General features: G+C 36.9%; 1 protein-coding gene across 9 annotated transcripts in view; it reads left to right on the forward strand.

The window, feature by feature from the left end:
- Positions 1-16,419, forward strand: part of lysmd4 (LysM, putative peptidoglycan-binding, domain containing 4) — a 46,983-nt gene extending 30,564 nt beyond the window's left edge. For 4 of the 9 annotated variants that reach the window (XR_009267107.1, XR_009267110.1, XR_009267109.1 and 1 more), the window contains 2 exons: positions 15,159-15,639; positions 15,815-16,419. The gene's annotated coding sequence lies outside the window, so the exon portion shown is untranslated. The remainder of the gene's footprint in view (positions 1-15,158; positions 15,640-15,814) is intronic. The other 5 variants (XR_009267108.1, XR_009267112.1, XR_009267114.1 and 2 more) reach the window with 3 other exon arrangements.
- The last annotated feature ends 2,416 nt before the right edge of the window (positions 16,420-18,835 follow it).

An 18,835-nucleotide genomic window follows, 5' to 3' on the forward strand; every position in this document is an offset into this window, starting at 1 on the left:
AATGCTTTAAAAATCTCCAATTATCTGTTTTTTTTTGTTTGTTTGTTTGTTTGTTTTGGTCATATTGTCATGCCAGTTTTCAGAGCATTAAGCTTATTTGTTGTTGTTGTTGCCCCATTTGGTAAATGCAGTTTGTTTATTTAAAATGATAAAACCAAACAAATAATTTATATATATATATATATATATATATATATATATATATATATATATATATTATATTATATTCTATCAATACAACAAAACAAAACAAACAATAAAACAAACAACAACACAAACTAAACAAAAACAATTTGTCAATGTGGTTAAAAAAACCCTCAAAACGCTGATTAAGAGAATGACTCTTGCAGTGTAGCATAAGAAGCAGCTTTCGTTCTGCACTCTCAGAAAAAAAAAAGGTGCAAAAGCTGTCACTTTTCAAAAGATACACTTTTGTACATTTTAGGTATTAATATGCACACTTTAGGTATTAGTATGTACCTTTAAGGTCCCGGTAGGGACCCTTTAGGTAAAAAGGTGTACCATTTGAATAGGTACTGCCGCAGTGGCAGCTTTTTTCTTTCTTTTTTTTTTTTCTGAGAGAGTGTGTGAAGAAAATGCAACTTCAGAGCAATTGTCATGGCGGAGTATGTGTTTTATGATTTATAAATGTAATTTCCAAATTGATGATATTTATATTTTAAATGATTTTTCCATGTTTACGTATTCATGCCAAGTTCTGTCATAAAACTCTAGGTGGCGCAGGCTGATGGGTCGTTAATACAAATTGATGATATTGACAGCGTTAAACTACTTGGCATAACCTGATTGGTTCATGTTGTATATGCAGCCAATGCTTGCTGCTTTACATTTAAATGGCTGGTTAGCTTTCTCCAGAACAGCTAGCAGCGCTCTTTCAGAGTTCCTCTGAAACCCTCCACCTCCCCAGCTCCACCTGTATAGATCTGCTACAGGTTATTGTATATGCTATTTGTGCAGCAGCAGTATGTCTTAAATACTCACAGCACTGTATGTATATGTATTGGCAGTAGCAAGTTCCTATACTTGCTTTTTTTCAGCAATTCAGCAGCAGCAGTGTAGCAGATCTATTCTGCCAAGACCAAATATATCAACATTGTCATATATTAGCATTTACCATGCTAAAATCTTCTGAGAGTTGTCATGATAGAAATTATTTTATATTCAAAACATTAATTTCATGACATTATTTCTATGTATGTAATTTATATGCCTATTAAATGCAGCTTCTCTGCTGCAGTGTAAAGTTTGTCATATGTCATAGGCATTTGTCATAACTTTTGCATGAACAACCAAAACCAGCATGTCCAACTAACCTTCAGAAATACTGAAAGTTAATTTTCCATGTACTTCTTTCAATAGGAAGAGCAAATGAGGGATCATGTGCCTCATTCTCACAGCTGTGAATAAGAACTAGTGGAGGTATGCAGCCTGGGGCTGTTTTTTACTCCGTTATGAAGTTGCTATTGTGAGTTTTTTGGACTGAGATTCCTGATAGAGGACGAGCACAATACAACCTCTCTCCCTCTCTCTCTCCTTGGGAATCTTTGTACATTTTCCAAAAGGTATAGTGTTGCAATAAATTGGTTCACTCAGACAACACAATCAAGTTAGATAGAACGCATAATTTGCTTTCTATGCTGTTTAATTACTCGTCTTTATTGTGAAAGGATATCTGTGTGACTAACAGAAAGAACGTGATCCACAAATGGATCTATTTCACTGGCTTCTGTAAGGACAGTGTCTTTTCCCCTATAATATTATTGGATATTATCGAGTGCTTTGATAGTTAACAGAAATGGAAGTACAAATCTCTCTCCACACTGTTTTGGCGAGGTTGGCTTCTCTCTTTTTGAGGCTTTCCAGGCACACTGGTCAGTAATGTGTATGTGTAACAAGCTGTGCTTAGATGTGTTGCTTAGTTTAACTCAAACAAATGGTTGGTTCCTTGTGTTTTGACACAAACCATACCTGCAGGATTTTATTTTTGTACAGGATGCTGCTGTCTCAGCCTTAAAATAGGCTTACAAGTCAATACAGGAATGATAAGACTTGAATTTTGTTTCCAAGCTGCCAACTCTCATATTCCCTGAGTAATGTGAGTCTTTTAAAAAGAGCAATATTACAGGTGTGGGTTTGATTGATGTATTGTGTTTGGGGTGGACAGCAGTAATATGAACAGTCTGAGTTGTGCTTATGAGATCAGTACAGTAAATCAGTAAGCGGAGTGGAGAACTCCTGTGAGAGAGCGGAGCCGTCCAAGCCACAAAATTACAGTATCTTAGCTTGTGGCCGCGGGAATGTGCACAACGGTTTTCTAATGAGGACTTTAGACATGTCGTCCCAGACCGCAGACGAGTGCTGCAGCAACCAGCAGAGGGCAATATGTGTCCTGAAGCTATGTGACCATAAGTGCCCTCTGATCCATAATATATGCACATATAAATATTCATGTACTGCTTTACCACATATCAAATGCATTGATTTATTTACAGTTTAAGAATGCCAATAGATTCTGGACAAAGTAACGGTGAGACCATATGCATAAGCTGTTAGTTTTCTAAATCATATGAAATGGATCTTCATTGAGATGTCTTATTCCCATGAAGTTAGGCTGAACTAATGAGGAATGGGACTGTGGGTCCAGTGGGGTAATGAATTCAGTTCCACCCCGATGGTCTGGCAGATATATGGCTATAGCTGTAGATTCTGAATCTGTAATCAAAGAGACATTTGCAAATGTGCGTTTTAACCCTTACAGTGCACCAGCAAAAGAAAGGCATGGTAATGAGCGATATGCTGTAAAATGTTGTGAAGTGAAGTTTGAATATAAATTTAGTTAACCTAGATTTATATAGATATCCTGGTTTAATTCTCATTGTCGACATGGATATTCGTTTCACATCCCAGTTGAGATTTGTTCGCTTTTAATTAATCCACCAGGAAATTATCTGGAAATTCAGTAGGTCTTACCTTGTTTATTTAAAGCTGTGTTTTGAAGAAAGTCTAGACAAAAGAAGACACTAAACTGACAAAATTTCAGGTCATGACATATTAGAAACTCAGATAATTATACTATCACACTAATTAGCCATTGGCATTTACATGTTTCTAGCCTATATATTATGTATGTATGTATGTATCGATCAATCTGTCTCTCTGACTGTCTATTTACTTGCTTACTTGTATATTAATTTATTTATTCGTGACCCTACAGAGGATAAACAGTTTGGATTTATTTATTTATTTACATGCATGTTTATTTATTTACTCAAATGTTTATTTATTTACTTGCATGCATATTTAATTATTTATTTATTCATCAATTTCCTTAATATTTATTTATTTACTATTATTATAAAATAAATAGGTAAATATTTATTTATTATCATTTATTTCTATATTTAGTTGCTTATTTCATTTTTCTTTGTTTTGATCCCATTTTAATGCTTATTTCCTATCTTTATTATTATTGTTATTTCTTGAAAAAAATGTTCGCCTTAGTTTGCCAATTAAAGGTTTGACATATTTAGAATGTGACACAAGTTAATTCTAAAGTCAAAAATTCATATGTGTGTATTTGCATGTTCATGCCACTGTATGTGTATTGTTGTGTGAAGAAGCTAAGGGATTATGAGCAATGTGTGAGTGTGTGTCTGCACACATGTATCTACTGTAAGAGCCGGCATATTCACTAATCATGTATAAAATGCAAATATAATAAGCTATGCAGCAGAAATCAGATGTCTTGAGGTTGTTGTGGTGGTGTTTGAGTGTGCCAGTGCATGCATACAGTGTGTGTCCATGTGTGTATGTCTGAGTTAAAACAGCTGCTTCTACAGACCTGCTTCCAGCTGCTTCCAAATTGGTCTACCATTAAGTTATTATCTGTTTATGGCTCTATGACCAGGCCCGCCTCTGGCAGTACTATCCTCTGTACAGTGGAATGGTTAGAGATGGGTTTTCGGGTCTGGTGTGATAATTGTCCATGTCATACTCATAAAGGCTGGATACCATAAAGACTTGGACTAGCTTTGTGTATAATCACAGTGGAGCCTCTGAGCTGGATTGTTTGTGTTTTAAATGTTTTCCTAGTATCATTTCTTCTATGCACTCATACAAAGAATGATAAACTTTATTAATAAAAAAGTTAGATTGTTTCAGACATGTCTAATTTTAGACTTTTTAGGCTTTTTTTTTTTCTTTCTTTTGGTATAAAAATAAACAATTGATGTAAGTTGTATGTGTTTTTTGTTATTTAAATGCATACAACAAGATCTGATCTGTGCCAGATGTTACTGAAAAATAATCATGACACTGTAAATGTGGCCTTCATAGTCTTCTGTTTTCTTGAAGTTACACAGTAGTTCCCCACTCTGATTAGGTGCAAATTTGGTTAGGTACAAATAACCAGGTATGCAATCTAATTCATCACAGATGATGAATAAGAAACACCAAGGCTTTGTTTTAAAAGCAGGGCCAGGAATAGCCAATCAGTGGCAGAGACATTTTCACTTTGATTAGTTTGCTCAAGCATGTTCCCAAATAACATGTACCTTCAACATGTTTTGGTCAAATCCCCTAAATAAGTAAGAAGTAATGTTTGCAGTAGACTTTCATATATACTGCATATATATTTAGCTGAGTTAGTTTTGCATCAAGTACAATGTAATTTTCTGTAATCGAGATCTGTCATCAACAGCACATTTTTCCACTTGTGCATGAAATCACCCGCATGCCAGCAGTGACAATTCATAGCAGTAGAATGCAGACGCCAAAGCAGTTGTGTATCCACTCACCTGAATCCCTCCATATAGTTGGCAAAGATTTGCAAAAAATTATTGTCGTTTGGCAAAACATTTACAGACAGTTACATGCATAATCCCAATATTTTATTAAGCTTTATGTTACACCTCAAATGACAATGGAATCTATTGCAATGTTAATATTTAGCTAGTCCCAGTCCCTCTGCCAGTCTCTCAAATGGCTTGGTTATGCAGAGCATGCACAGCCTATATGGACTGAATGTCCTTGATATACAATGCATTGCAAAAGTACCCTTAATTTTTTTTTTTTTTTTATGTTGCTGCCTTATGTTAAACTGATTTAAATTACTTTTTCACATCAGTCCACACTCCATACACCATAATGGTAAAGCAAAAAAAAAAACAGTTTTTTAACATCTGCAAATTTATTAAAAATAAAAAACTTAAATGATTCCATTGCATAAGTATTCATACCCTTATCTGGGACAGTTGAAATTTTAGCTCAGGAGCATTCATATTGCTTGTAGATGTTACACTCTGAGTGAAGTTACCTTGTGGCAAATTCAATTGAATGGGAATGATTTGGAAAGGCACTCACATCTTAATAAAAAGTCTAACAGCTGATAATGCATATCAGAGCAAAAACCAAGCCCTGGGGACAAAAGAACTGCCTGTAGAGCTCAGAAACAAGTTTTCGTCAAGCCACACATCTGAAGGAAGGGTTAAAAAAAAAAAATTCTGCTTCACTGAAAAATCACAGAAGCATGTAGTCTCTGTTACCCTTAATGGAAGAACTTTGAAACAACCAGGATTCTTCCTAGAGCTGGCCTCCTGGCCAAACTAAACAACAGATATGATGGAGAAGGGCCTTGTCTAGACTGGTGACCAAGAACATGATGGTCACTCTAGTTGAGCTCCATGATCATGTGTGGAGATAGGAGAAATCTACAGAAGGACAAACATCACTGCAACACTCCACCGATCTGGGCTTAATGCCGGTGTGGCCAAACTCAATCCTCTCTTCAGTGAAGACACATGAAAAACACACTTGGAATTTGCATAAAAAGCTCCTAAAGGACCCTCAGTCTGATGAATCTCAATTCTAAGCATCATGTTTGAAGGAAACCAGGTCTGCTCATCACCTGCAGAGTACCATCCCAAAAGTAAAGTGTGCTGGTAGCAGCCTCATGCTGTGGGGCTGTTTTCAGCAGCAGGGACTGAGGGACACATAAGAGTAGCAGAAAAGCTCGATGCACCAAAATTTTGAGATAGCCTTAATGAAAACTCAGTCCAGAGCATTCAGAACTTCAGACTGGGCAGAAGGTTCACCTTCCAACAGAACAATGACCCCCAGCACACAGCAGGAGTGGCTTATAGACAACTCTGTGAATGTCCTTGAGTGGCCCAGCCAGAGCCAGAACTTGAACCCAATCAAATATTTCTGGAGAAACCTGAAAATGTGCATCTGCCCCCATCCAACCTGACAGAGCTTGAGAGGTGAGGAGGTGAGGAGAAGAATGACAGATAATTGCCAAATGCTTATAAGCAAAGCTTGTCACATCAAACAAAAAAGACTTGAGATTGTAAAAAGGTGCTTCAGCTAAATATTTAGTTAAGGGTATGAATACTTATTTCAGTTTATATATATATAACAACAACATAAAACGTGAAAAAAATGAAGGGGTATGAATACTTTCGCAAGGCACTGTATATAGTCAAAGTTATTATGTGTCTATATTTGATTTGTAATAGATTAATGATGGCACATTACTTTTAATTGCTACCAAGAGAACAAACATTATAACCACTTTAATTTTTCTTCTGATATTGTGCCATTCCACCTAAACATAGCCAAAGGTGAAGCAATCACTGTGCACTGTGCTATAAATGGATGGAGTTTGACTTCAGTGAGAGTCGTATGTAAGTGGTGGTTTGTGTGCTGGACTGGCTCCACGCTACAATATCACAACCACAATGATGTGCAAACATATAGCTGTATTTCATCTCAGACTTTACAATGAAAGACAAGACAGTAAATGAACTCCGCTCAAAACCTACAAATTTATGACCATTCCATTCACTGGCAGACTGCGTTTTGGAGATACTCCTTCCCCTTTTTTTTAGTCCTGGCTTGCAATATGTTTCTGTCTTTCATCTGAGTCAGTCATGTACTCTGGAATTCATGTCACTGGCACATTTTCTACGGGCTTTATCTGCTATTTATAACCTTTCTCTACTGCAATCTTGCCAGTCAAGATAAAAAACTAAATCTAAAGTGATTCCAAAATCTCCTTTTCACCCCTGGATTGAAGAATCTGTAGGTAAACAAATAGCTTGATGTTACCTGACCTTGATTTCATGCCTTTCCAATTTCTCCAGATAGGAGTATTGTGATGAGCGTTTCTGTCGCACAGCTTTGGCAGCATGCAACGGAGAGCAATCTGCCCGCTGTCACTGCGGCGTGAGGTGAACATTCATAAGGCAAGTCATTTTCAGAAACAGCCTTCCAAACCCCACAGTACTGTGACAGACAGGCCATTTTAGATACAGACAGACATGAGTAAATTCCCCGGACACCCTCTGGTGAACTGTCTTATCACGGCATGCAGCTGGCAGATTAATTCACTAATGGAATCCTAATTAAATGATTTATGAAATGTCTACTTTGCGTATGACATGTCTTGGGTGTCCTAGGGTAAGCTGTAATCAGCAGCAACCATGTAGAGATTTAATAAAACTCTTGAAGAATGAGAGAATGAAGATTGCTGCTCAAACAATGTGTATAAATTGATGAATATATTTCTGCATTTTTTCATTCAAGTGCCTTTCAGTATTGTGTTGTGATAAGAATCTGTCTCTTATACCTGGTCATGCCTCACTATTATGAAGCATGCTTCAAGGTCAAAGGTTCACAGTCCTGCTTTCATTTCAATTAACTTTCATAAAGAACTGTGGAAACACATCATCTGTCAATTAGCGCAAATCCGTATCACACCAAGCCAGCAATTTGCTCGGTGAAAAATGTTCATTTTGTCCTCTGAGCTGAGCTGTCATGGCAGTCCATGGGGAAGCTTTGCAGCTCAAAGACAGATTGGGGGTAATCATTCCCGTACCACCACGGAGAACCCCATTCTGCAGGCTACACTTCATCCTACTGGAAGGAACCAGGGAGGTGGCATTTTCAAAGCTGCTGGCATTTCTTATCTGCCATCTGTTTATAGAGAGGTAATAGAAAATACAGATTTCAATCACAAGGGCCATGTGCAAGATTGGTTTACGCTCAACTGGTTGCCTACAGATAGCAATATAGATATGTGGTTTTTTGGCATATTTCAGTCCAGTTCTATCAGATAGGGACTGTTGAGGATTAAACGAAGATTTTTAAGTGTGGAATACTTTCAGAACCAGAATATGAAGTGAATATGATCTGGTTGTGAGTGAAAACTACGGTATGCATGTTGAAATTTGTATTGTAGATTAGCATTTAGCAATAAGCATTCCTTTCTCAAAGTAAAAAGAAAAGTGCTAAAAGGCAACACTTTTTTCAGATTACAAGTTTTAGTTTTTTTTTTTTTGTTTTTTTTTTCAACTATGGGCACTTTTGGCTCTGTGGACTTTGGTAATGGTTATTATTATATTATATTACAACCAATGAAAGCTTGCAGAGACTTGTTACCACTATAATATAACACAAATGGCATATTAAAGTTAAACGTTTTTAGGATAAATAACCAGCAGGCAAATATTGCAGAAGATTATGCTACTATTAATAATATAATATAATATAGATTTTTTAATTTAATTTCTTAATAATTTAAAATGTCTAAATAATTTAAAAATAATTTCTTCTCTCTTCTTAATGTTCTTTCCATCATATCTGAAATATTGTAAGTGTTTAATAGAATTCTGTGATGGAAATTACAGTACATTTTGGAATACTGGAATATTTTTTGGAATACTGGAATATTTTGAAAATTACATTTATTTTTTAAATAAAAGGCCTTCTCCTTTGTCATGCTGAGGCTAATTTCATATTCATGTTATAGCATTTTATTTAATTTCTGTCAGGGTTGCGGTGAAGGGATGAGGCGAGGACTCAGTGGTGCAGGAGAATGGGCTTTTACTGATAAAAAATAAATAAAACAAACCAAACTACCCCGTAGGGGAAAACCGAGGCAAGGCAAACACAAGGATACATCCACAGGAATATAGATGACGAACTGGCACAGGACTGCAAACACAAGGAGATTATAAAGGGAGCAAATTAGGAGGGTAAGGAGAAAAACAGGTGGGGCAAATTAACCAATAATCAGGAAACAAGATGGGTGGGGTCAAGACAATTGACATGAGAGCGCATGGCACACATAAAACTAAGACAAAAGCCATGTGCTCACACAAAACAAAAACACAAGCACATGGCCAGCAACACAAATCACCAGCCATGTGCTAAACAGGACACAAACACGCACCTAATAAGAATACTCATAAGCCGCGCGTTCACACAAGACATGACAACATGAAAGCACGCAGCCAATGTATGGCAAGCCAAAAGGGTCAGATTTACGCTATAGATAAATCGCGTTAACATACAAACGCCGTCAAATACGGCGTTTTAAACAGTATTTGCGGCGCAAAATATGCCGTTGTGATTACAAACGCCGTAAAAACCGCGCGAAAATACGTCAATGGCGCCGTATCTGCCAGCGTTTTAGTCCATATGAAAAGCGCTGCTTTTTACAACGTTCATATTACCATATGACGCTGTAAAAAACGCCGTTTTAGTTGCACAGAGCGCTAGTCACTTATGGCGTTTTGCTTATAGTATAATGAGCCACGCCCATTGATTTCCACAGCCAGTAATATTGAACAGTTCTCACCCAATCAATGATGCACAGAACCAGACCAGAGTCCCCCCCTTCAGAGTCTTTTTTTTAATATGTATAGTATAGCACTTTAATTTAATATTAATCGAATTGGAGGCAGGATGATTCTGAAAGAATACTCTGCTGCTGCTGTAGTAACGAAACTAGTGCGCATCTGATTGACACATAAACTGCACCTGGTGTTTTTTATTTCTTGGATATTTCAGCTAACAGCTTGATTTGTACATTCAGTTGAACAACATTAATTTAAAGTTAAAGACTGTCCTGCGACTCAGGATGCTGTTCCAAATCCTGCTGCACCACAGAGTGCCATTTACATAGTTTACCAAAAAAAAAAAAAAAACAATCACATTATATTTGTCCCAAATTATTGTTAATGTTCATGACTTAATTCTAGGCTGAAAGATTGTGTATCTTTCCGCACAAAGTTTGTCTTTCTGTCCATATGCTTTATATAGGGAGCTAATTATAGCCATAGATCGCCTTTCTCCCGTACTTCAAACTCATCGATGCAACTTTGTTCATTCCTGAAGTGGGATTTTATATGAGCTGTTTGACTGCTGTCTTGAATTGGGTGCAATACCTGTAAGTTGTACCTGTGAGCGCTGTGCTTCTCATCCAGTGTGTGACTATTCTGCGCATGAATTAAATGCACGTCCTTGAGAGCGTGCAGTTTTCTAATGTATTTACTTTAACTTGTTAGGTAATATCAATGATATGAGGTTTCTGCTTATTTAATGGCAAATAACTCATGCAAATTGGATTACCACAAATGATCTGTGCTGAATTGTTCTGGTCTGGTTCTGTGCATCATTGATTGGGTGACAACTGTTCGATATTACTGGCTGTGGAAATCAATGGGCGTGGCTCATTATACTATAAGCAAAACGCCATAAGTGACGAGCGCTCTGTGCAACTAAAGGCCAGTTCACACCGCACAGACAAACGCCAACAAACTCCAACAAACTAGTCTGTTGGATCAGTGTGTTACCCCTGTTGGCGTTTGTTGGCGTTGGTTGGAGTTTGTTTTCACCCGACTGAACATGCTTAATCGGCGTTTGTTGGTCGTGGAATGTCTGAGCAGTGTGAAAGGGTTTTCCAACAAACTACAACAAACTCTGACGTGCCACGAACCGTTTCCATGACGATGCGCATATTTCACTTAAAGCGTGCTCCACCCACGGCCTCTTTCCTTTTTATTCGCCATGTTTTCAGGTGAAGAATGACACGCAAAGACATTAATAACAATAAAATTTTGATTCTGGTTACAGGATCATCAGTTTCGTCCCCAATAAGACTTCCACCATCAACACCAGACGCGAGTGGCGCGGTGCAACGAGACAAAATACAATAGAGGTTCTATTGATTATAATCAGTGACGCTGTACACTGGATGCGTCGCGATGGGACAACTGTCGCGTCCGGTGTAGACACCGTGTTACTTGACTCTTTGTGACTCGAAGTTTGTTGGTGTTTGTTGGGGCAGTGTGAACATGACAGTTATTTTTAATAAAATTCTAAATCCAACAGCCAACTTGTTTGTTGGCGTTTGTCTGTGCGGTGTGAATTGGCCTTTAAACGGCGTTTTTTTTACAGCGTCATATGGTAATATGAACGTTGTAAAAAGCTGCGCTTTTCATGTGCACTAAAACGCCGGCAGATACGGCGCCATTGACGTATTTTCGCGCGGTTTTTACGGCGTTTGTAATCACAACGGCATATTTTGCGCCGCAAATACTGTTTAAAACGCCGTATTTGACGGCGTTTGTATGTTAACGCGATTTATCTATCGCGTAAATCTGACCCTTTTGGCTTGCCATACCAATGAAAAACACAAGCTGCGTGCCACACAGCACAAGGCATAACATGAATGCACGCAGCCGATAAAAACACGAACTGCGTGCAACACAAAACACAACATACACGGACAAAAGAGTGCGCGGCCGAGCGAACTCGAGACCGCACGCTCACACAACGAGACAGAACATGGAGCGTGAGTGTCCGAACCCCGACACAAAACCGAAACTCAAGACATGAGTGCCTGGATCCGAACACCACGCTCCAACACGAAACAAGGCACGCAGACAAGAGAGCGCACGCGCACCCACATAAAACAGGACAAGACGGGAGTGTCAGGGCTCTGTCACAAAACCATGAATAACACTAGCCCGAAGTGACAGAACCCTGACAATTTCCTACAGTTAAACAATATTTTAAACTTTTTGCATAATATATAGAAATATATTTCCCATATTTCATTTAAAACTTGGGTACACTAAGTACACTAGTACACTAATCTGTGCAAAATTGATTTTTGTAGTGGAAATGACACTCAATATTCAATATACAACAAGAAAAAAAAGGTATATTTATGTTAATTTTAATGAAAATCACTGGCATCTGACAATTAAAAAAAAATAGCTTGTGAATAGTAGAAGGTAGAAACAGGTAGAAACTAATATTTTGTGGTTTCGTCTAAGAGAATTAATTAACCAAAGATTGCTTGGTGGAGCCTGAAGAGTTTGATGTCAACCTTATTTGTTTTACTAGCACATTCCATGCATGCAATGACAAGTTTGAATTGTAAGAGTTGCACACGTGACCGAATCCCGGTTCAGATGGGACAAATGGGACAGGGTGGAGTAATTTGCTTACAAATTTACCGTTTTTTTTAAACAATGGTTTGGAAAACCAGCATCAGTCCTGTACTTCCTGCCAAGTAGCCTGCCACAACAAATCACCAGCCCTCCAGTGGTGGAGCTGTCTTTGTGAGAAAGCTATTTTACTGCAGAGAGTAATTGCCTCTCAAATGAAAATGCACCTGTAATGCACGCTGCTAAATGTATTGCCTTTCTGTTGGCAGCATTTCTACAGCAACTCTGTCAGAGCTGAAATTGCTCAGCATCATCAACTTTCATAGTGCTCTGGAAGTACGCTGGATGAAAGCAGTAACTCAAAGGAAGTCTACCTGCCTGCTGTGTTAACAGTCAGCCAGCCGCACATTTATCTCTACTGTGAGCGGCATGGCAGACAAAGAGGAGTTGGAATCTCTTAGTTGTACTGTGGCGGTCTGAGCTTTATTTTGTACTGAGACTGTATATTATATTCAAGAGAGGCTCTGACTTGGTGGTTCAGTGCAGAACATCTTGATGAAAGTGGGAGGCATCAAATTGAGCATAAAGGGAAAGCAGCCACCTTGTTAGTTGGGAAATATTTCTTTCAGATATCAGACACACAGGCCAGACGATTTTGTTGCCATGTCATGATAGCTTGGTTATTACGATAAATTATATTTTATTGTGTGTTATTTTTATATTTGTTATAATTGTATTGCATCATAATGTTCTTTTACTAACCAAAATATGTTAATTTAAGTCTTTTATCTGTCTAAACTCTTGTAGCAATGGAAAATAAAGTGACAATACATTCTATGCTTAACATTTGGCCTACAAACTAATCTAAAGACTTGCAAACAATCATATCTCTGCAGCGACAAAAGATAAATAGAGTACAATGTCCCGTGTTCTTTCAAAGCCTGAAAGCTTTTTTCTGTGCTTATCTGAACCATGTTTTTATTTAAAGGTTACATTGCCACCTTTTCAGAGATATCTACTCCAAACATTTCCTCTGTGAAACATTACTCCACACACTCATTGTTTTCATAGCCCTCGTGAGAGGAGATCAATGAGGTTTGGGTTTGTATTTAATACTGCCTCTGTAGGAACGGCTGGATGGCCTTTGATAGGTAATAGATCAGACCATATTGAATGACCTAAGACACAGATTATCTCAGTAGCAGTCGGAGATCGATTGTGTGTGTGTGACAGCTCTGCATATTATATTATATTAATAAATTAAATTGCATTGTATTTATTTAAACTATCAGTTGCTTAACTGGCATTCAGATGTTTTAAGATCAAACAAAAGCATCCAAACATGTCAAAGAGATATTTTCCCCAAAAATGAAAATTCCTTCATCATTTACTCACGCAGTTATTCCAAACCTGTATGAGTTTCTTTCTTATGCTGAACACTGAAAAAGATATTTTGAAGAATGTAGGTAAAGCTGGGGAAAAAATACAAGATAATCGGGCCGATTTTGGTCTGAATTCTCCACTTCCGACAATCCTAGATAAAGCCGTGATAGTTCTACAAATGATCTTATCATCTTATGATGAGATTTGGTGCCGCACCAATCTCAAATCATGAATATCAAACTTGTTGAATATTTATGATCAGGAAACTTGTTGTGTGGGGGGATCTCTGAGGACAAACAAACACACACACACACACACACACACACACACACACACACACTGTAGATTGTCACGTGGAATGAAACGACTCCCAATCAGAAAGCGAGCTGATGGAAGATGGAAGTATTACTCACCGACAGATGAACGCATGAAGTGTCCAACATTCCACACTTTGTTTTTTTTTTTTATTAACTTTTTTGCAATTTTTCTTTTTGGAATTTTCAGTGTGAACGCACTACTATTTATAATACAAAAATGACATAGAATAGTGCATAAGTACTTTTTATAAGTACTTATAAAGGTTTAAGTAAAATAAAAGGCACTGGTTTCTTTTATTTCCGCAAATTTTCTGTAAAAAACAATTCAAACACTATTATTGCCATTTCTTTTTGCCTGTCAACCAATATTTGTTTACTCTAAAGTCACGTTTTACCGCGAGAGATTTTGCAAGACTTCCTGTGTTCACAGTTGAGGCTTGTTTGTGAATGGAATCTGTTAGTGTGTGGTGTGACGTTTTGGTTACATCGCGACACATGCTATAGGAACAAAACTGTTAAATCTATTATTTTTTATTATTGCATTTAGGTTTGTGGTCTCTCACATTTTGAAAATCTGATAAGATTTGAAAATTCATTTAGTGTGGGCGAGCCTTAACCAGTTTGTGGTTCCCATACTATGGAATTCAATGGGGACCAGCAACTGTTTGGTTACCCACATTCTTCAAAATGTCAGTCACATTTTATTTTAAAGACCAATTCTCACTATTAACAAAGAATTAACTATGATTTTTGCCTCAGTAAACTCCTAATTTGCTGCCTAATAATAGTCAGTAAGGTAGCTGTTAAGTTTAGTTATTGGATAGGATTTGGGATGTAGAATATGAGCATGCAGAATATGCGCTTGCTTTATAAATACTAATAAACAGCCAATATGTTAATATGCTAATGAGCAACAAGTTAATAGTGAGAGTCAGCCCCTATACTTAAGTGTTACCAAAATATCTTCTTCTGCTCAACAGAAGATGGGGGGAAGGTTTGGAACAACTTGAGGGTGAGTAAATGTTGACAGAATTTTTGGGTGAACTATCTCTTTAATTCATTGTGAGAGTGTTAATGCTGCAAGCTAGTTTAAAACAGATGTGAATCACTGATCTCCATATCATACATAACTTATTTTTAGATCCATTACACAGCAATGAATTAATATTGCAAATGAATGAAACTATTTTTTGCTTAGCAGGAACATGTGGACCAACTCAAGTAGAAACGAGAGACTGTGTGCACCAGAACCGTGTCTTGACATGTTACCAGATATCAACACTATGATGAAGAAACCCTTTATCAAGATATTGTTTGATCAAGTTGTTTCCCCCTTTTATCCAATGGAAATTGTTTTCATCAAAACTTTTACTTGTGTAAGTGTGTGTGGTCTCAAAATATTTAGAATTAACATCTTAGAATACATTACCTGCACAAGGACTAATTACAAATTCAGTGTTTACTAAGAATAGCATCAATGGAAAAACTGTTTTATGGAAATGGAGAAATCTTTCTTTTTTATTTCTGAAACATGTTTAAACATTGTTTTCTCCTTTTTTTCATGCCATAACAATCCTTCAACACCTTGAGAGGATACTAATCACAAAGACTCAACATCAGGGCTATAAAACAACACAGTTATCTCACTTCCTCCATGTTGATATGGTGAGACTTGAGAGGTATATAATTCATGTCAGATATAGAGCTCGAATTCCCATATATCATTTATGCCAACCCTCGATCTGTCAACACAGGCTTTTATTCCTTTTAGTTTTCTATCAAAAGAGGCTTCCTTAGATCTACTCCAGTTATTTTATTCCTCTGTTTTTTATGCCACTATTTATTTTTGTTCAGGTTCAGGCCTTTGGGATGAGGACTACAGTCATACAAGGCAAATTGTCAAGTTAAATCTGCTCAGCTGGTGGTGGAGCTCTGGATGACGCCCCAGAACCACATGCCACAGGGATTTCAAGCCTTCGAAGAATGCACATATGCTGTCTTGGGGTGCAGTTGCAGTGACAAACCCTCCAATGGAGCAGTCCTTTCTGTGTGCCAAATAACAAGGGATTTATACCTCTGTAACTCATCACCAGCCCAGAGCCCAGACACACAGACTCATGGATTCAGAGTTCACTGGGCAGCAGGGATGAGACAGCGGCCTGCATTCATTTACAAGATTTGCACATGCACAGTTGTAAAGACCCTCAGATGAGCAAGAACAGTGGCTGACAGTAAGCCCTGAAGCTACTCGGAGAGGAACTGTAATTAGATCATAAGTATTCCATGCCTTTTTGGTATATTTGGAATGGCGGTACCAAAAAGGCATGTTGTTTTGTGAGCCCCATGTCATCTAATAAGGCATTGATAGGCAGCACAGCTGGCTGGCAGACAAAAGTGGCTGCACTGGACCTGTCACATGTGAAATGAAATGAAATGAATAAAGGAATAAAACAAACAAATCAGCTCTGATTTTAAATATTAATGTCAAAATATACATCTTTATTGTTTTTTTGTTCACACTTTACACATCTATGCTTATTTTATACATATTAATTGCATTTAATGGTTACACTTTATTTTGATAGTCCACTTTAGACATTCTACGAACTATAAGTAACTTTGTAACTACATGTCAACTAATTCTCATTAATTTGCAACTACATGTCTACTAACTCTCAGAGTAGACTGTTACGGTTTAGAGTTAGCAGAATAAGTTGACATATACTTGCAAAGTTGTATGTTGTGGACCCATCAAAATAAAATGTTAGAAGATATTGAACAGACAGTCTACTAATACTCTAATGACTGCTAGTTGACATGTATTTGCAAAGTTACTTACTGTTAGTAGAATGTCTGAAGTGGACTATCGAAATAAAGTGTTACCCATTTACTCCACAATTTTAATTAATTGTGATCAAGTTTATACAAATTTTATAAAACATTTATTACATATATATATATATATATATATATATATTTGTCACACCATATAGTACAACTACAGTGAAATTCTTTTTGACTCTCCGCACATAGAATAAAATTAACATAAGAACAAAATATTAATAAAATCTACAAATTTTGACAGAATAGAAATTATATAAATGAACATAAACCAGAAATAGCATTTAATAGAGAACATTTAATTATAGTTTAATGAGCATAATGAGCAACTACAGTGGCTCAAAAACATATTTTAACAAAATTAGTAAACCAAGAGACATTAAAGCAATACAGCACAAACACACTAACCAAAAGTTATTTGGACACTTTCTAGTAGACAGACTTTATGGAATTTATCCATCCTTAAGGGGAGACACTGCAGGCAAAAACACTGTTTTTTCATGCACCTGTCAATTTTGAGATTTTGGGCTTTTTGGTTTCTCATAAAGTGTTTTTTCAGACTAGTAGAACGAAAACATCCAAAAGACACTGTTAAGTGTTTCTTTTATAGCACTTTATCTATTTGTGTCAACAGATTTCAATTACACTACATATTTTTAAAGGCCGTTTTCTCAAAATGAGTTTTTTCTCCTACACTGAGCCATAAATCTCCACTTCAGTAGCACTTACACACACCAAACTTTACATTTTTATTCCTGTCTATATCCTGAAGGTTTTTACAGAGGGATTTGTTCATATATAATTTGCTTGATTATACACAACATTTTAATCCCCCCAAAATTGTCAAAATATAGTGTTTTCTGTCTGAGTGACAAAATGAGATGTAACTGTAATATGTCAAAAAAAGTAAACAAGAATTTTGAAACTGACTTCATCTAGTGTTTAGATTTTTGTACTAAATGTATGCAAATTAGTGCATATTTCATTAAATAATGCCCCATTTGCATATTTAAACCTAACATTTTAGAAAACTTGTAATACAAAAAATGTTTGCAATTATCAATGTAATCAATCAACTAGGTAAGTGTCAGTCCTCTGTCATGTGTTCACGCCTCTTGTTTCCATATTTGGTCTTGTTCCTGTCCTTGTTAAGTGTGATTTTATTAGTTAAGTCTTGTCTAGCTGTGTTTTAGTAATTATCAGTGATTGTCATGTGTATTTAGTTCCTGCCTGTTTAGTTAGATTTGGTCTGGTCTACTCGTTATTCGTTATTCTCGGTGTTCCTGTCGGTGTCAACCTTGCCTTGTCTTGCCCTGATGTCGTCATTAAAGACTATTATTTTGAAGTTTATCCTCATCTCCGTGTTCCTCGTTCCTCCCTACTGTGTGCACCGCGACAGTAAGTAAGGCGATAACTATTAGTAAAAAATTTTACCCTATTCACCTGCAGTGTCTCACCTTAATATGATGATCTACATCTCTGGTGAACTAATCTTCACAGAAAGACTATAGTAGTTTTGAGAAAAGATCTGCAGATGTCACATGGTTACATATTTTGTTATTGTATATGCAATGGAATGACATTTTAAAGTGTGTCTTAGTTGTCCAAAAGTGTCCGAATACTTTTTTGGGCCACTGTAACTATTATCATTAGCACAAAATAAAGGTCTCGGTTGTGAAAATGAAACATCTTTGCCCACATTCATAAGCATTTGCTCAAATCTCTTCAATCCAGTCTCTTTCCAAGCGGAGAGTGTTCTCAACATTCTCAACACAAGAGACTCTGAGTGAAATGTGTTAGTGTTTAATTACATCATCCTTATCAACGTGATTTATGCCCTTTTAATTATCTCCTGGTTTGGCCTCCTCCAGCATGAGAGAGAAAGCAGCATTTATTTTTGGAGTATTTTGTGCTTTCGTCCAGCTTTCTATTATCTTTTACACGCTAGAACAGGGAGATGACTGTTTGTAAGTTTATTGCTAATAGCCTGGGTGAAATATTTCCCTTCTAACTACACAAACACAGAGAAAAACA

This window comes from Onychostoma macrolepis, chromosome 18 (assembly GCF_012432095.1).
Source record: "Onychostoma macrolepis isolate SWU-2019 chromosome 18, ASM1243209v1, whole genome shotgun sequence".
NCBI lineage: Eukaryota > Metazoa > Chordata > Actinopteri > Cypriniformes > Cyprinidae > Onychostoma > Onychostoma macrolepis.